This window comes from Salvelinus namaycush, chromosome 24 (genome assembly GCF_016432855.1).
Source record: "Salvelinus namaycush isolate Seneca chromosome 24, SaNama_1.0, whole genome shotgun sequence".
Classification (NCBI taxonomy): domain Eukaryota; kingdom Metazoa; phylum Chordata; class Actinopteri; order Salmoniformes; family Salmonidae; genus Salvelinus; species Salvelinus namaycush.
Window position 1 is genome coordinate 21269091 of NC_052330.1, and position 7028 is coordinate 21276118.

Sequence of the window (7028 nt, forward strand, 5' to 3'; positions counted from 1 at the left end):
GATAAAGAGAGAGAGAGGGACATAGATAAAGATAGAGAGAGAGAGGGACATAGATCAAGATAGAGAGAGAGAGGGACATAGATCAAGATAGAGAGAGAGAGGGACATAGATAAAGAGAGAGAGAGGGACATAGATAAAGAGGGAGAGAGAGAGAGGGCCATAGATCAAGAGAGAGAGAGAGAGAGAGAGAGAGGGACATAGATAAAGAGAGAGAGAGAGACATAGATAAAGATAGAGAGAGAGAGGGACATAGATCAAGATAGAGAGAGAGGGACATAGATCAAGATAGAGAGAGAGAGGGACATAGATCAAGATAGAGAGAGAGAGGGACATAGATCAAGATAGAGAGAGAGAGAGGGACATAGATCAAGATAGAGAGAGAGGGACATAGATCAAGATAGAGAGAGAGAGGGACATAGATCAAGAGAGAGAGAGAGAGGGACATAGATCAAGAGAGAGAGAGGGACATAGATAAAGAGAGAGAGAGAGAGAGGGACATAGATAAAGAGAGAGAGAGGGACATAGATAAAGATAGAGAGAGAGAGGAACATAGATAAAGATAGAGAGAGAGAGAGACATAGATCAAGATAGAGAGAGAGAGACATAGATACAGATAGAGAGAGAGAGGGAGAGAGAGGGACATAGATAAATAGAGAGAGAGAGAGAGATTGAGAAGGGTAGACACAGGAAAACCTGGATCCCTGTAGAGGAAAAGACCTCTCTGTTGAGAGTAGGCTACCCGTCCTGTTGGGGGAGGACGCAGAGAGCTGTGGGTTGGCAGCGCACTACATTGCTGCCTGCCATAAGATGAGGGACAGTGTCTGACAGACCAATCAACCTGCACATGTCTTCTACTGTATGTTTATTGTTATTGTTGAATGTATGGTTATTTTGACCCTTGGTTATTGTTGTTACTGTTGTCCCGTTAACAATTTTGATTCTTATTATTTTCATATTGTAAATATCCAAAGTAAGCTTTGACAATATGTACATTGTTACGTCATGCCAATAAAGCAAATTGAATTGAATTTAATTGAAATTGAAAGAGGGACATGGATAAAGAGAGAGAGAGAGAGAGACATAGATAAAGAGAGAGAGAGAAGGACAGAGAGAACCATGGTTACCACTCTCTGGTTAAGAGGATGCAGGTGTGCCTGTTGTGTTCTAACTGTTTTTAAACACTTGTCTTTGTCTCCTGTCTAGATATTGGGCTCTGAAAGCCTAGCCTACATATTGTTAAGTCATTAAAGTAGGCAAAATTCCGTCTTCAACCAGCAGCAGTACATATTGTTTTATTACAATAGATAGCACACAAAAACATTTATGAGTGGTGCTCTGAGTCAGGAATAGGAACAGCCTCATTCCTGCTCTTACCACAAACGACGTCAGCAGTTTTGTCAGGCCAAGACTCAAGGCCTTGAGCTTTACCTCTGACCCCACACTCAGCCAGTTGGCGGGATGAATCTACACCAAACTAGAAACCAAAATGAGGATGTTCTCCTTTTCTGCTGTCTTATCAGGTACATCTCTGGATAAACTGAAGAGAGAACCAGAGAGAGAACGAGGAAGAGAGAGAGAGAAAGAGCAGAATCACATGTTTTCTATAAGGCCTGTCTTAACCTTTATTTATTTCGCTAACATGACATTCAAATGCCTGTCTTGAGAAGCAGAGGTTACCCCTCGATACTCCACATATGGCAGTTTAGTGTTTGTCAGAGTTCTTTTTGCTCCGCTGGTGCTCTCAGCCTTTACCTACACTCTGCTCTGCCGTCGCTCAGTCTAATCTCCCACACAGCCTTGCCCACTCTCTCTCTGCTCTGTCATATTTTTCACCTCCTGATGCGACATGACACTTCTAATCTCATTGGGCCTGGAGGGAATCCATCTTGCACAGCTGCAGGTCACTGTAAACAAGACTCAGACACAGATCAGCAAAACACATGACAGGACTATTTATGTTGTATCAGTCACGGAGAAATCCTGATAAGAGCAGTACATTTCTAGCCAGGAAATCCAGGTCGAATCATGAACCAGAGCTGAATACATCACCAATGTGTGTTCTAATCTTTCTGGTTGTGCCTTGTCAAATTTGAAGGATAAAGTGTAGCTGCATTGAAAGGCATTTGGCACTTCAGTGCTGGTTGACAGTGGTGGTGTACAGTATGTGGTATTAATGTAAATTTATGCAGAGAGCACCTGTTAGCAGCAGTCTCCATCTTGGAGTCTGTGAAAACAGAGGTGTCAAACACACAGTGAGATCAAAAGAGGGCAGAGAGGCCAACACGGAGGGAGGGAGGGAGGGAGGGAGGGAGGGAGGGAGGGAGGGAGGGAGGGAAAATACAAATAGAACCCAATAGGCAGGTACTTATTGAAACAGCATCACAGATATTCATTATTCTCTCAATGCATACAATTCTATCTATGTTGTAAACAATATGTCAGTAGTACTGTGCATGATGACCTGAAATATGATTTCATCTGTGATTTATGTCCTCTATGTATCCTCTCGGGATGAGAACTAGAGTGAGATAAATGCATAGACACACACAGAGGACTGTGGATGGGTGCTGTGCGCCTGTGCTTTCTCTGGATCCCAAATCCAATAGAGATGTGTCCTGTGGTCAAATTGAGTTGCTGTGTCCTGGTTTATGTATTTATGACTGCCTCAGTCTATTAGGCTATTGGCTTTTATTGCCGCAGGCTTCCTGTTGTGTGGAAAACGTTCCTTCCTATCGGACCTGCTGAATACCACGTGCATAAACACATCTTCATTCTGAATATATTTACACCTAGGCTCCTCTTCAATGGGATTGGTAACTAATATTATATCTAGTACTGTCCGACATTACCATTATAATAGTTACTTTATAACCCATGTTTAATGTGGTTGGTATTATTATATAAGTTGTTTTTAGTCCAGGAACCTCAGATGTAAATTGGCAATGAAGTTAACTCTAGTGCAGCTAAAGCTAACTCTGGTGCAGCTACAGCTAATTCTGGTGCAGCTACAGCTAACTCTGGTGCAGCTACAGCTATCTCTGGTGCCTCTACAGCTAACTCTGGTGCCTCTACACCTCACTCTGGTGCCACTAACTCTGGTGCCGCTACAGCTAACTTTGGGCCGCTACAGCTAACTCTTGTGCCTCTACAGCTAACTCTGGTGCCGCTACAGCTAACTCTGGTGCCGCTACAGATAACTCTGGTGCCACTAATTCTGGTGCCACTACAGCTAACTTTGGTGCCGCTACAACTAACTCTGGTGCCACTAACTCTGGTGCCTCTACAGCTAACTCTGATGCCTCCACAGCTAACTCTGGTGCCACTAACTCTGGTGCTGCTACAGCTAACTCTGGTGCTGCTACAGCTATCTCTGGTGCCTCTACAGCTCACTCTGGTGCCACTAACTCTGGTGCCGCTACATCTAACTCTGGGCCGCTACAGCTAACTCTTCTGCCTCTACAGCTAACTCTTGTGCCTCTACAGCTAACTCTGGTGCCACTAACTCTGGTGCCGCTACATCTAACTCTGGGCCGCTACAGCTAACTCTGGTGCCGCTACAGCTAACTCTGGTGCCTCTACACCTCACTCTGGTGCCACTAACTCTGGTGCCGCTACAGCTAACTCTGGTGCCGCTACAGCTAACTCTTCTGCCTCTACAGCTAACTCTTGTGCCTCTACAGCTAACTCTGGTGCCGCTACAGATAACTCTGGTGCCACTAACTCTGGTGCCACTACAGCTAACTTTGGTGCCGCTACAACTAACTCTGGTGCCACTAACTCTGGTGCCTCTACAGCTAACTCTGATGCCTCCACAGCTAACTCTGGTGCCACTAACTCTGGTGCTGCTACAGCTAACTCTGGTGCTGCTACAGCTATCTCTGGTGCCTCTACAGCTCACTCTGGTGCCACTAACTCTGGTGCCGCTACATCTAACTCTGGGCCGCTACAGCTAACTCTTCTGCCTCTACAGCTAACTCTTGTGCCTCTACAGCTAACTCTGGTGCCGCTACAAATAACTCTGGTGCCACTAACTCTGGTGCCACTACAGCTAACTTTGGTGCCTCTACAACTAACTCTGGTGCCACTAACTCTGGTGCCTCTACAGCTAACTCTGATGCCTCCACAGCTAACTCTGGTGCCACTAACTCTGGTGCTTCTACAGCTAACTCTGGTGCTGCTACAGCTATCTCTGGTGCCTCTACAGCTCACTCTGGTGCCACTAACTCTGGTGCCGCTACATCTAACTCTGGGCCGCTACAGCTAACTCTTCTGCCTCTACAGCTAACTCTTGTGCCTCTACAGCTAACTCTGGTGCCGCTACAGATAACTCTGGTGCCACTAACTCTGGTGCCTCTACAGCTAACTCTGGTGCCTCTACAGCTAACTCTGGTGCCTCTACAGCTATCTCTGGCCCCGCTAACTCTGGTGCCTCTAAAGCTAACGCTGGTGCCTCTACAGCTAACGCTGGTGCCTCTACAGCTAACTTTGGTGCCGCTACAACTAACTCTGGTGAGGCTAACTCTGGTGCCGCTAACTCTGGTGCCTCTACAGCTAACTCTGATTCCTCTACAGCTAACTCTGGTGCTGCTACAGCTATCTCTGGTGCTGCTACAGCTATCTCTGGTGCCTCTACAGCTAACTCTGGTGCCTCTACACCTCACTCTGGTGCCGCTACAGCTAACTCTGGTGCCGCTACAGATAACTCTGATGCCACTAACTCTGGTGCCTCTACAGGTAACTCTGGTGCCACTATCTCTGGTGCCGCTATATCTAACACTAGTGCCTCTACAGTTAACTCTGGTGCCTCTACAGCTAACTCTGGTACCACTAACTCTGGTGCCGCTACAGCTAACTCTAGTGCCTCTACAGCTAGCTCTGGTGCGGCTATAGCTAACTCTGACGCCGCTAACTTTGGTGCCTCTACAGCTAACTCTGGTGCCGTTAACTCTGGTGCCTCTACAGCTAACTCTGGTGCCTCTACACCTCACTCTGGTGCCGCTCACTCTGGTACCGCTACAGCTAACTCTGGTGCCGCTACAGCTAACTCTGGTGCCGCTACAGCTAACTATTCTGCCACTACAGCTAACTCTTCTGCCGCTACAGCTAACTCTGGTGCCTCTACAGCTAACTCTGGTGCCGCTACAGATAACTCTGGTGCCACTAACTCTGGTGCCGCTACAGCTAACTCTGGTGCCGCTACAGCTAACTCTGGTGCTGCTACAGCTAACTCTGGTGCTGCTACAGCTAACTCTGATGCCGCTATCTCTGGTGCCTCTACTGCTATCTCTGGTGCCTCTACAGCTAACTCTTCTGCCTCTACAGCTAACTCTGGCGCCGCTACAGATAACTCTGGTGCCACTAACTCTGGTGCCTCTACAGCTAACTCTGGTGCCGCTACAGCTAACTCTGGTGCCGCTACAGCTAACTCTTCTGCCTCTACAGCTAACTCTGGCGCCGCTACAGATAACTCTGGTGCGACTAACTCTGGTGCCTCTACAGCTAACTCTGGTGCTGCTACAGCTAACTCTGGTGCTGCTACAGCTAACTCTGGTGCTGCTACAGCTAACTGTGGTGCTGCTACAGCTAACTCTGATGCCGCTATCTCTGGTGCCTCTACAGCTATCTCTGGTGCCTCTACAGCTAACTCTGATGCCGCTATCTCTGGTGCCTTTACAGCTATCTCTGGTGCCGCTACAGCTAACTCTGGTGCCGCTACAGCTAACTCTTCTGCCTCTACAGCTAACTCTGGTGCCGCTACAGATAACTCTGGTGCGACTAACTCTGGTGCCTCTACAGCTAACTCTGGTGCCGCTACAGCTAACTCTGGTGCCGCTACAGCTAACTCTGGTGCCGCTACAGCTAACTCTGGTGCCGCTACAGCTAACTCTGGTGCTGCTACAGCTAACTGTGGTGCTGCTACAGCTAACTCTGATGCCGCTATCTCTGGTGCCTCTACAGCTAACTCTGGTGCCACTATCTCTGGTGCCGCTATATCTAACACTAGTGCCTCTACAGTTAACTCTGGTGCCTCTACAGCTAACTCTGGTGCCACTAACTCTGGTGCCGTTAACTCTGGTGCCTCTACACCTCACTCTGGTGCCACTAACTCTGGTGCCGCTACAGCTAACTCTAGTGCCTCTACAGATAACTCTGGTGCGACTAACTCTGGTGCCTCTACAGCTAACTCTGGTGCCGCTACAGCTAACTCTGGTGCCGCTACAGCTAACTCTGGTGCTGCTACAACTAACTGTGGTGCTGCTACAGCTAACTCTGATGCCGCTATCTCTGGTGCCTCTACAGCTAACTCTGGTGCCACTATCTCTGGTGCCGCTATATCTAACACTAGTGCCTCTACAGTTAACTCTGGTGCCTCTACAGCTAACTCTGGTGCCACTAACTCTGGTGCCGTTAACTCTGGTGCCTCTACACCTCACTCTGGTGCCACTAACTCTGGTGCCGCTACAGCTAACTCTAGTGCCTCTACAGCTAGCTCTGGTGCGGCTATAGCTAACTCTGACGCCGCTAACTTTGGTGCCTCTACAGCTAACTCTGGTGCCGTTAACTCTGGTGCTGTTAACTCTGGTGCCTCTACAGCTAACTCTGGTGCCTCTACACCTCACTCTGGTGCCGCTCACTCTGGTGCCGCTACAGCTAACTCTGGTGCAGCTACAGCTAACTGGTGCCGCTACAGCTAACTATTCTGCCGCTACAGCTAACTCTTCTGCCGCTACAGCTAACTCTGGTGCCGCTACAGCTAACTCTGGTGCCGCTACAGCTAACTCTGATGCCGCTATCTCTGGTGCCTCTACAGCTATCTCTGGTGCCTCTACAGCTAACTCTTCTGCCTCTACAGCTAACTCTGGTGCCGCTACAGATAACTCTGGTGCCACTAACTCTGGTGCCTCTACAGCTAACTCTGGTGCCGCTACAGCTAACTCTGGTGCCGCTACAGCTAACTCTTCTGCCTCTACAGCTAACTCTGGTGCCGCTACAGTAAACTCTGGTGCCACTAACTCTGGTGCCTCTAC

At 48.4% G+C, this 7028-nt stretch overlaps 1 protein-coding gene across 1 annotated transcript in view; it reads left to right on the top strand.

Annotated features, from left to right (window-relative positions):
* LOC120019078 (SAM and SH3 domain-containing protein 1-like) overlaps positions 1–7028 on the top strand; it is a 309614-nt gene that overhangs the window by 34974 nt on the left and 267612 nt on the right. The gene's annotated exons all lie outside the window — the stretch shown is intronic.